Genomic DNA, 12948 nt, shown 5'->3' on the forward strand with positions numbered 1-12948 from the left:
GGGACATCTAGGCGCGATCGCGTTAAACCCTGCAGGACCAAATAAAAGTTGGTCACCACCACCCTCGGGATTAACCCAGTGATAAACACCAGGGCCACATGTTTCAGCTTCGCTGGTTAACCATCTTCACGGAGTGGAAGGGCCAACAAACTTTTTGGAGGCACTATAACAGGTTTATCCGAATGGTTTTACAGAAACCATTAATTTTAGATAAAAGAAGTGGTTGCAGTTAATACATTAACTAGCAGAACACAGCACATTTTCACATATCTTAGCATTTGCTAAGAAAAACGCAATCGTTTCACTCGAGTACGCTGTCAATATAAGACGGTCTGTTACAGTAGGCTCGTATGGAAACTGGTGAACAGCCAGCTTTGCGCAGAGGCGGTGTCGTACCCAATGAAGTGATAACTGAGGGGCGACTATTGCTAGTTGAAAACTTTTCCCAATACCCCGCCGGGACGACGTGAAATATCGTCGGCCATGGCAATTTTTGGATGGCCCTACGGGGCTTCTTATCGAAACCAAAGAAAGACGTACAGCATGTATCACAACTCGTATCCCATGCTGTGTTCCCCTAATCTACCAATGCTGGTGTGTGTATGTCTGATCTATTTATCCAATCTCTTCAGCACACGTAATTTTAAGAATGGGAAACGACCCTAATCCTTGACTTGGGTGTCTGCTAGTGGCACTCGCACTTCGGCGTTGGTGTACCATGGTGTAGGGCGGGAAACCGAACTCGGAGGAGCGAGCAAAGGAGGGCGCGACGCGTAGCCCCCTAGCGGACGCCGCACGAAGCGCAGCTTACGCGCTCCTCCGCCGCTGACGGGAGAGCTAAAGTCCCTATATGGTAAAAGTACCGCCATCCTTTGATCAACGCGCTTCTCTCTCTCCTGTATCTCCGATTGGACGATGATAGCGCGCGCTTTCACTTCTTTATATATATATATATATATATATATATATATATATATATATATATATATATAATGAAAGGGGGTTTATTAAAACTCGTCCGAGGGATCGCAAGTGGCTTTTTAGGCACAGTCCTAGCTGTTCCCCACTACAATATATATATATTCCGCCTCAGAGCCATCTAGAAAGTCACTCTGCCTAGTCGCCGGCGGCGGCGCGCGCCCGGCCTGAAAGCTTCAATGAGGACTTTCTAGGGGCGCCATCGTCGACTTGCTTTCGCAAGCAAAAAGTAAAGAAAAAAAAAAACAAGTGCTTCAGGAGAGGAGACGGTGGAGGAAAGAGTAGATGGTGGTACTTTTACTATATAGGGATTTCAGGGAAAGCCTGTAACGAGCGCCGGAGCAGGTGCGCCCCGGTAGAGGAGGGATTGACGTCACCCTTCCGCTGTGTTAGGCAGGTGATGTGTAGCTGTAATTAGCTGGTTTTTATTTTAATTACTAATGAGCGGGTACCCCTGGTTTAAGTGGGACGTCATTCCTGGTCTTGGAGTTTCACGGGAACCTGTACTGATGCGGTGGGTATCTAAAGTGTACGATTGTGTGCGTTGGTGTAAGGCAATTATACTTTCCCTAATTGTTTGTAATTATTCCTGGAATTTAATGAGCTCTTTACTGTGCTAAACCTGTGCTCTGATGTCATATGTATAAGTAACCATAAGTAGAACCATCGATATCTACCTGTTTTTGTTTTGTATGATTTATTTTTAATTTCGTCCCACCTCTGTGACAAACCGAAAGTCGATCCCTAACCGGAAGTTGATGCGCAATAAACAAGAGTGTCAATCAGTGCCAGAAAAAATTCAGAGCCCTTCCACTATGTGAAGATGGAAGACCAGCGAAGCTGTTGGTTTTTTTAATCATATATATTTAATTTTTTTAATTTGGTGATTATGTTAAATGTTTGAAAAGACACAACATATAACTTCGTTGTTTGCTTTGGCTTTTTTTTTTAAATTCTATTCACTTGGTCACCATATTGATCATTGCCTTACGGTCGCTACGGTAAACTGCAATTGGTTGCACATCTATTCTAGACACATTCTTGCTAAATGTGAGATCAATGCGCGATCTATTGCGTGTTGTTGTTGGCATATCCACTTCGTTGCAACACTTTAAGCCGAAACATTCGAACATGAACGATGAGATCCACCTTCCGTCGGGTCTGCCGATGTCAACGTTAAAGTCCCCCACGACGACGATGGATGCGTTGTTGTCGAGAGACACGCATCCGAACAAGTCAGTCAGAAAGACTTCGATCTCTCTGTTTGAGGTTGCGGGAGGGATGTATACCGCAGCAACTACTGTGCCATCTTGTCTTGTCTTGACTCCCAAACTTAGGCTCATACGCACTACGGGGGATTGGCCAAGAAGCATCTTCTAGCTTAGCGGCACAAACGTCTTCCTCTTCGGAGCAAGCGACACGGGTCTAACCCATACCGAGTCCAAGGGCTCGGTATGGGTTACCGAGTCCAAGGGGCAGCTGATGACGTCGTTAGGGAAACGGCTATGGGAAGAGAGAAAGAGCCACAGCTATTGGTTGGTAGACTATTACCTTTTATCACTGACGTTTCGACACGCATCGTCATAGACTAGCGTTTGGGCAACAGCGTTCATGGCTCCGGCGCATTGTTTTTGTCTCTTTGGGCCCCACGTGTGACAAGGGTAGTTCAAGGGCGCGTTACAGGTCCCCGAGCCCACAGGGGTATGTGCCATTGAGCTTGAACCTTTCTGCACGATCACCAGGGTCGGCCCACATGATGCTTTGTTTTTTGTCACCATCCCGGACACATTTTCTTCCAGATCGTAGCCATAGACAGCTTCGCTGTAAAAAAATCATGAGCCATTCTACTGTGGGAAGGCGGACGATCAGCGAAGCTATTAGCAGACGACACAGACATGACACGGAATTTTCAACAAATGCACGAACACATTTATTGTCTTGAGCGGTGGACAATTGGTGTTTGCGGCCCGCCGGCGCCGTTTGCACTCTCGCATCTGTTCTCGCCGTCGCTCTTCGTATAGGCACGTTGCTCCTCGGGAGTCCAGACTATACTCGGCCTCCCCATTACGACGACAGAAGAGAAGTGAAATTAAAAATGGAGAACGGCAACTTGACTTTCTGGTTTGTTTATGTACCGCCACCACGGGAGAGCGGAAGGAAAGGAAACTAGATACGCAAGTGCTTGGAACGCCGGCAAAGAGATGGTGCGAGTGTCGAAACTTAGACTATAGGCCAAGATGCGGGGTTCACAGGCAAACATTTTGAACCAAATATTTCTTTGTTCCTCGGTGCGGCCACTATCTGAAACGTAATCTATGCTATAAATATCTGTACCTCGTAGGTAGCTCTACTCTGATTTGAAAAGTCGCCGTGTTCACTCATACGTTGACGATAGGGTGGGCGTAAGTTTTCGTGTATCTGAAACTTACTCCAGTAAATACTTCAAATGCTCCGTGCCGACGTTCCGGAGTTGAAGTGGGGTTAGGCGCGCCGAGCCAGATGCAGCAGCTGCGATGGAAGACGACGACGTCTTCCCTTTATCGTTACACATTTTGAACGCATTAGAGCAGTTGCATTTTCGACAGCTGATCAGTAGCAGGGTAGACGCAGTAATGGTTTCGTATTCGTGCGCATTCGCTGAGGCAACGTATGAAAGCGCGCGAGCTCCCGCGGGAAGTGAGTTTTTGCTTACGCACATGAAAAATTCACGGAACACTAGCCATATCATCATCATCATCATCATCATCATCATCATCATCATCATCATCATCATCAGCCTATATTTATGTCCACTGCTGGACGAAGCCCTCTCCCTGCGATCTCCAATTACCCCTGTCTTGCGATAGCTGATTCCAAGTTGCGCCTGCGATTTCCTAACTTCATTACCTCACCTAGTTTTCTGCCGTCCTCGACTGCGCTTCCCTTCTCTTGGTATCCATTGTGTAACTTTATTGGTCCACCGGTTATCCATCCTACGCATTGCATGGCCTACCCAGCTCCATTTCTTCCGCTTAATGTCAACTAGAATATCGGCTATCCCCGTTTGTTCTCTGATCCACACCGCTCTCGTCCTGTCTCTTAACGTTAGGCCTTACATTTTTCGTTCCGTCGCTCTTTGTGCGGTCCTTAACTTGTTCTCGATCTTCTTTGTTAACCTCTGAGTTTCTGCCCCGTATGTTAGCACCGGTAGAATGCAATGACTGTACACTTTTCTTTTCAATGACAATGGTAAGCTCCCAGTAAGGATTTGGCAATACCTGCCGTATGCACTCCAACTCAATTTTATTCTTCTGTAAATTTCCTTCTCGTGATCAGGCTCTCCTGTGAGTATTGACCTAGACAAACGGTACTCCAGTACAGACTTTAGAGGCTGGCTGGCCATATAGACAGCTTCGCTATTAAAATGTTACGGCAGAACTCACCTCACGATGGCGGTCAACGATAATGCGATTAGCATTCAAGCAATGTAGTGACACACTGTATTTGCTCAAGTCACGTTAACTTAAAATCTGACATTCCGTTCTTCGGCTGCATTCGACACACACACGGTTTTCGGTATCGGCTCACTTTGAAATGGCGCTTGCTTGCCAAGGCCACCGATAAGCATGACTGCATGACGCAGAGACGACGATGGGATGACGATGAAGGAATGACGTTTATAGAACGACAAAGGCGGTATGACGACGACGATAATGAGATGGCGATTCTGAAATGACGTCGATGGTGCAACGATGACATCGTGACGACGACCGCGTGAGGACAATGGAATAATGACGATATGGCACTACCGTGACGGCATGGCAGACGATGGAAATGGAGATAATACATCTGCTTCGTATATAAGCTATGGAAATTACGTGTGCTGCTCGAGCAATGTCGCTGCATTGCTCGATTGCGATTCGCATTACCGTCGATAGTCATCGGGAGATGACTTCTGGCATTTTTTTTTTCGTTTTGTGTTTGCTCGAAGGGGGATGACGAAACATTTTGTTTTCCTACATTAAAAAATTGTCGCCTTACGCATAACTTCTCTTGCTTGACTGATGAATAGCCACAGGAACATTAGACAAAACGCCTATTCTTTCCTTACGTCTTTATCGAGTCTATGGCTAAAACATTTTAGTGACAGTTTTTATCGTGCCTATAAACGCCTACTTCGATGTCGGTGCCGATGTTGCTCACCTAGTGACAGAAAATTTTAAAGTCTTAACAACGTAAGAGATAGTGTGTTACGTTCTATGTCTTTTGTGCGTGTGTGTGTTCTCTTTTATTCGAAAGGAATAAAAGAAAAAAGAAAACAGAAGCTCAAATATCGCAGTATAGGACGAGTATTATCGCACAGTGGGGCGAAACCGTATATGTGCTATCGGCGATGCCAAATGAAACGCGAACATCGGTGCGCACGCTACAGTTTAAGCCGTCCTCTATACTGCGCCGTCATCTTTTCTCGCTTAAAAAAAGAAAGAAAAAAAAAACTGAACCACAACAGGAAAGAAAATATCGCTGTATAGGGGGACCATCATCGCGCAGTGTGGTTATATTTATTTGCGAACTTCAGGCACTTTGAGTGTATATCTATCTATATATTATGGGCCTCCTGTATACGCCGCGGGGCTGGCGGTACCTACCAACTTGAGTTGCTGGGTTCATGTTCGGGTTGCCGGCGTGGTCGTAGCATCGACGTCATTCGAGCTCCGTCATCCGACTCTCACCTCTGATTCTCGCGTAATATAGCTACGCCGAGCCAGGTGGCGCACGTAAGAAGATCCGGGCATGTCGGCTGCCGAACACCGGGTGGCGGTTGCTCCAGTACGAACAGCGATTTAAATAGCAAGCTTCCCACCCCGTGCACGCCAACCGGCTCTTGACGCTCACGAAGAAGCTCTTGGATGACCGCATCGAGAAGTGCGTCAACTCGGAAATTGCGTTCCTCGGAGGTTTACTTGAGCAGCTCGAGGATGTCGTATACTACTGGGGCACTGCTGGGCGTAGAGGAATGTGTCTCAAATGATCGAGCAATTAGGCAAGCCCACGATATTTCTGACCCTCAGCATGTCCGAGCTCCACAATGAGCGCCTCCTCGAAGTCATCGAGTGAGTCAACGAGCCGGTGGAGACGCGCCGCCGCAGGGTCGATGTCATATATAGCCAGCTACCTGCAAAATGCTTCGCATGACTTCGATTCCCACAGTAAGCGGCAGCTGCATAATTTTTATTCGGTCTCTGTTTCTTGACAATCATATTCGATGGTCCGTGCAACTTTTTTTTTTTTTCACTTTCTCCAGGCCGTCAACCAAGTTTTGTAATAGCTAGCCTCTTATCGCGCACATCTCCTTCTGACTTTCAAAAACCACTTGTCAATCGACTTGTCAATCAATAGCTAAATAAATCTATAGATCAATCTATGCGGGAAAATGAAGTTCTCTATAGCTTAGAGAAGCGTGCTATAGCGCCGTTCGGCAGGTTGGGGCAGCTGACTTCCTTTTTTTTTTATCTCCCCTTTTCCTGCTACGAATCAAAGTTGGTTCTGCATGAGCAAATACTTGCGCGCCTCTAAATGTGTTCAGCGCCCATCAGGTGCTCCTGCGCGGTGTTTACGAGCCAAAAGGCTAGACTCGACATACGAAATGTGAGACGGGAAGGTCGCGTGGTTTGAAAGATCGCTAAATAGCGGCCCCGCCGGGTGCACACCCTCTCTCCATCGTCGGCGGAGCCACCGCAGCCTTGTATATCGCTCGCCAAAATGTGGAGCCCGTGTGGAACGAAGCCCATCGATCAAGGAAAGTGCCGAGCCGTTCCTTGTACCCGTGTATAATGTTCCCTCCCTCCGCCAGCCATGCCTTTTTACTCACTCACTCACTCACGCCTTCCAAAACTCTCGCCCGCTGTTGCGATCCAGAGGCGGATCGCTGTCGCCTTGGCAACAACAGCTCGGTTGCGGATCTCTTTCATGAAGTAGCAATCTTGCGTCATCCTTCTGGCTTCCTGATGGTTTTTTTTTTCTCCCCGACAACACGGTTTGTTGTGTCCGTCCATCCCTCTGTCCATCCTTTCCGTCTATACACCATCGTGCGCAGGCCACAGGCCTACCCGTCCAATTCAGCTTCACCATTGCCATGGTAATGATAAACAATACACCGGCCGCCGCCCGCGGGTTATCGGACTATTGTACTTACGGCAACGCACAGTTGGCAGGGGGGACCTGCTAACCGTGCAGAAAGAGGCCCGGCGCAAGTGACAACACTCGCGCATAGTAATTTGTGCGGTGTTTCGCGCGCCACACAGAACTGTGAAGTAGAGCGCCGAGTCGGGCTAGTTGGTTGACATGCATGGTATATTTTAACTGCGCTAACCCACACGGACAAAGACGAGGCAGACAAGAGTGTAGTATAGACACTGTGCGTATACTTTCGGATCTCACGGCAGGAAATACTGACGTTGCGCGTATCGCGAAGAACTTGTTGAGGAGATGGCGGTGTACGCTGTGAATATGTGCTGATGCCGCGCTAGATTAGGTCACAGCCAGAAGGTTCACTGAAGCCTGCTGACGCTTTGCCTTTCAGGGCGTATTAAGCGCTGCATTCAACCCCCCCCCCCCCCCCCCCCCCCCCGCCCTTCTGTGGGCTCAAATAATAACTCCCGTTGTGCGGCTGAGGATAATGTCTGAGTTTTTAAGGAATACAAACAACCCAGTGGACCCCTGTTTGGTGTAAATTCCTTTTATGTTCTCGATAAAAGGGATGGGGTAACTTTTGTATAGGTTACAAGTGTTATCTGATATTTAGTATGAATAGACACCTCGAGAAAAGCTCTGAAAGCAGTGACAAACAAACACCATCTCAAGATTTTCGAGTTTAATATGTCGCCCCTCTTTTTTTTTTTTTTCATTAAGTTCTGGTTTCCGTGCAGAAAAGGAACACTTAAGAGCCACCGACGTTAGGGGCACGTATTTGTACTTGGGATCATTCGATGATCGTGTGGCATTGCAGAATGTTCGCAAGTCAGAACCTTTGGCAGTTATTTCACTACGAAAAAAAAAAAAAACTGAAATTGTTATCCGAGACAGATTAGATTTGTGAACTAACTCCATCAGCAACAGAACATGGTAGCGACCCCCCCCCCCCCCCCCTTCGTCGTGCCTCATGGTTTTGGCACGTAAAATCCCAGAATCAAAAAAAAAAGAAAGAACGGCTAATAGCAGCATCTACGCCGGCGAAGTGTTTGTGGCAATAATCGCCTGCCTCCGCCCACGCACTGTAAAAAATTACACACTCTTAAACCCTTACAACCAAAAAGGGTGTAAGGGTGTTAAATATAGACTTATTTATCCACTTCTATGGGTGTAAATTATTTTACAGGGTGTTTCCCAACGGGTGATAACATTCCAAACAAAATAACGTTAAGACAAAACACAGGCAAATACATTTTAAGGCTCTGAAATTAATTACATTTCTCAACGTTTACTTAATAAGGCATTTTCAGTATCTACATTATAAGCAACGCGGCATTCTACTCATTTTATACTTATGATGATACGGAAACGTTTTTTCGTTGTAATGTTGCAGTTCATTTATAGCCAGCAACTTTCAGTTGGAGTCAAATCCTTAGATTTAGTGAACTACTTAGTATTTAATTAAGTAGCTGGGTTGTCAAGAATGATTCGATTGAGCGAGAACATGATTGGTTTACGACGAAGGGACATAGGCCAAAAGCGGCCACGTCGCAGACGTCGCACTCTGCGCGAGTTCATGCTAGTCTCAAAAGCCTGCCATATTTTTTTAAATTTTTTTTACACTGTCGATTATTCAGAAGGCGCTGTAAGAGCTGGTCAGAGGTGTGAGTTGGAAAATTGTGCCCATGACTATGCCAGTAAACGCAAAAAAAAAAGGGGGGGGGGGCAGCAGAGTTGAGCGATTCCTTCGGCTCTGATTTCATTTAGTAGGACAGCAGCATTCTCCTTGAAGATCACCATCTTTATTTTGCTTACCATCTTTGTCGTCAGATAATTGCGCTCATCCACTATGGGAGGGGGGGGGGGGGGGAGGGCACGGTGCAAAATTATTGTATACTTCGCTTTACTCGAATGAACAATAATTACAGGAATTACAGGCGAGAACGACCTGAAGAGAAAGTGTTTTCGTTCATGTGAGACACACACACACACACAAAAAGACATCGAACCTAACGCTGTATATATACGTATATTACGTTGTTAAGACTTCAAAAATGTGGTTTTCTTTTCTTTCTTCTTTTTTTTTTCTGTCGCTAGGTGAGCAAGATCGGCACCGAGAGAGGCACCAACATCGAGATTGGCATTTATATAGGCACAATAAAAAGTGTCACTAAAATGTTTTTTGACATCGACCCGATAAGAATAGGGTTTTTGCCAAAAGTTCCGGTGGCTATTCATCAGTCACGTATGACAGCGTCACAGTCGCTTTTGGGTTACAGTATGCGGAATTTCCTGTTTCTTTATAGAAGAAAGCGAAACAAATTATGCGTCAAGCGACAGATTTTTAATGTAGCAAAAGAAAATGTTTCCTCATTCGCCTTCCAAACAAAAAGAAAACGAGAAAGAAAAAAAAAAAACCGCCAGAAGTCGTCTCACGCTGACTGTCCACGGTAAGGCGAATAGCAATCGGGTAATGTAGCAACAGACCATATTACTGAAGCTACGTCTATTTAACACGCGCAGTGGTAATGCTGAGTCTTTCGTTGATTCGGCTATATGCTACATACTCCAATATCATCCCACTTTGTTATGACACTGGCTTGCCAAGGTTGTCCATCAGAATGGAGGCATTACGATGACTGTATGACGCTGACACATGCAGCTAAGTTTCTTCTCCTCCACGTCTTCCAAGCAGACGATTCTTCAGAGAGTCTTCGTCACCGTTCGGTGACACTTTGCACTCAGGGAGGCCAACTTAGGAATACCTAGGTTTATTAGGACAAAGTAGCATATATACATCGACTAGCGGCGGCCGATTATCGGCTCGCTCGCTTTCCCTCTCATCTCTACGCACTCGGTTAAATACCTTCGCGAATTGGAGCGGTGCTCTTATTTTAGGTCTCCTCGCTAACATCCTACCAATCAGTTCTTTTCAAAGAAGGCGGGACCATCAACAATCCACACTAGGCGGCTGATTGGCCTCTCGTTGCATGCGCTTGTGTCCATATATCTTGGGCACCGCAAATGGAAGTGTGTCTCGGAGAGCAGCGCGTCAACACAAACCACCGTCGGTTGCGAAAGAATGAACAACCTGCTCGAGTGTCCTGCACGTGGCCGCCGGATTCCGACGTGGGTGGCGTTCGATGCACGCAAGGCTGGTTATATAAGCCAACTTATAACTCATGCCGTGACGATGGACGGACGAAGAAATGATGAAACGACAAAGGCGAATAATGACGAAGGCATGATGACAGTTACATTTCGATTCTTAAATTATGACGATGGCATAACGACGACCACGTGACAACGACGACATGAGGACGACGAAATGACGACGACGACTGTATGTCGACAACCGGATGAAGAAGCGAGATTGTAGCGGCCCAAGTAGGTGAGCAACTTGGACCACTGTGTTGGCGTAAGAGGATAGATAGATAGATAGATAGATAGATAGATAGATAGATAGATAGATAGATAGATAGATAGATAGATAGATAGATAGATAGATAGATAGATAGATAGATAGATAGATAGATAGATAGATAGATAGGCAGGCAGGCAGGCTCAAAACGGCTGAAGTTGGCAAAGAACGCTATTCGCATAAAAATATGACAGAATGGCTCTCGCAAGACAATTCTCCTGTCTTCAGACACTTCTGGGAATTTCGACAAACGATATAACAGCGATATTCTTCAAGCAGCGTCGCCTGTCCTCAGTTTCACGCCATCAACCGTCTACTTAGCTGAGTTAACGTAATATGATGACGAGATGACGCAACACGACTGGCGACAGCGGGTGGCTACAAAACCCGATTTATTTTCTTCAATGTATGCAATATGCTATTTGTAAGTCTGTGTGGCCGGGCAGCTTGTAAATGAGCGTAAACTAAAATGTAAGCGCAGTCTCCAATTTGCTTAACAAGGCCACTTCGAGAGGGCCGATGGACCGTATTCATAAGCCATGCTCTATTGCAGGTGGGATCCTGCTATAATCAACGTGGCGTGGCGCCCACGTATATACGTTCGCTCATAATCGAATTCAGTTTACCTTTCTCGAATCAAACGCTTCGATTCGAGAGATAATTATTTCCATTAATATACTCAAAGTTTCGAATATTCGGGCATCCCACGCGCGAGACCTCATTCACGCTGGAAAGTTTCCACTCAAGTGGCCGCATCTTTCACCCGTGACATTGATAAAGTCCCGAGCAAGCAAAATGCGAGCACAGTACACCGCGCGCGCGCGTTCTCTCGACTCGCCCTTCGTTCGATCGAGCTGAACCGCGTACCTCGTTGTGTCGCCAGCTGCGTGTCGCCTTTCTGTTTTTCTCATTCCCACGTTCGAGTGAAGCGGCTTCGGTTACGTGCGTCGTCAATGGCGCTCGGCGTCGGGGTTCGTAAAACGCGAATGTGACGCCGCGCGCCGTCAGTTTCCAGAGAGGCGTCGGAATCAATGTAATAGGGACATTACATAAATCCACTAACGTTAAGAGACAGGAAGAGAGCGGTGTGGATCAGAGAACAAACGGGGATAGCCGATATTCTAGTTGACATTAAGCGGAAGAAATGGAGCTGGGCAGGCCATGTAATGCGTAGGATGGATAACCGGTGGACCATTATATATAGGGTTACAGAATGGATACCAAGAGAAGGGAAGTGCAGTCGAAGATGGCAGAAAACTAGGTGGAGTGATGAAGTTAGGAAATTCGCAGGCGCAAGTTGGAATCAGCTAGCGCAAGACAGGGGTAATTGGAGATCGCAGGGAGAGGGCTTCGTCCAGCAGTGGACATAAATAAAGGCTGATGATGATGATGATGATAAATCCACTCTGCTCTTTTAGCCGGAGATTGATCGACTACAAGACTCATTCGAACTTTTAGAAAGCGTTGGTGTTTCGAGTAAACTTAAACTGAGGTATCCACGCAGACGCAACCTTTTGTCTCTCACGTAACATGTGGATAATGCTCCATATGGCATATGGTAACAGGTGAGTGTATGGTATTCCCATCTATTTCCGTATTAGATTGCCATAGTTTCGGACGAGGGGGGGGGGGGGGGGGCTGGAACCCGACCAGCTTTCCGAACCCCATATATATATATATATATATATATATATATATATATATATATATATATATATATATATATATATATATAGTAAGTAGGGGTGTGTGCATGTTCGAAACTTTCGAATAACTAATCGCATAGTCACTATTCGTCAATGCGAATACTTTCGAATGCCTTTCGAATATTTCAAAATGTTCACTGTGCCCAAATAAACATAAAATTGGAGGAAAAGCACGGGAAAACTTGACCTCCGCGGGCATAGTACAGACATAAAACATGAGGCATTGCGTAGTGGAACAACTTATACGTCACTTAGGTATAGCCATACTTTAGAGGCATTTGCACTTTCTGAAGAGCACATGGGCATACAAAGAAAGTACTTGTATGTTTCTAATGCTCCCTTTGCGCATTTAGTAAACAACGCTTCATAACGTACTATGTAATGACATGATCTTGCTAACTTTAATGATACTGCGATGTGAACACCGCTTTATATTAGTTGTGATAAGGACTGTTCATTATTCGAACACTATTCAAAAAGTATTCGATCCGCTTGTGGCACTATTCGATTGGTATTCGATTCGGTCTCAAAAATCACTATTAATTCGCACACCCCTAACCTCACGTTTACGTGTGGACCCTTGTTCATATGTGTTGCCATGGGCAAGCTATCTAACTTGGTTCACCTCAGCCCTGAGCTATAATCTAACCACGGCCGCTAGATAAAAGAAAG

The 12948-nt window shown here is 46.0% G+C and overlaps 1 non-coding gene across 1 annotated transcript; it reads left to right on the forward strand.

Annotated features, from left to right (window-relative positions):
* The first annotated feature begins 370 nt into the window (after positions 1–370).
* Positions 371–512, forward strand: LOC119443246 (U4 spliceosomal RNA). The gene has a single exon (XR_005190209.1). It is a non-coding gene; the product is annotated as a U4 spliceosomal RNA (small nuclear RNA).
* Positions 513–12948: the final 12436 nt, after the last annotated feature.

This window comes from Dermacentor silvarum, chromosome 2 (assembly GCF_013339745.2).
Source record: "Dermacentor silvarum isolate Dsil-2018 chromosome 2, BIME_Dsil_1.4, whole genome shotgun sequence".
Classification (NCBI taxonomy): Eukaryota; Metazoa; Arthropoda; class Arachnida; order Ixodida; family Ixodidae; genus Dermacentor; species Dermacentor silvarum.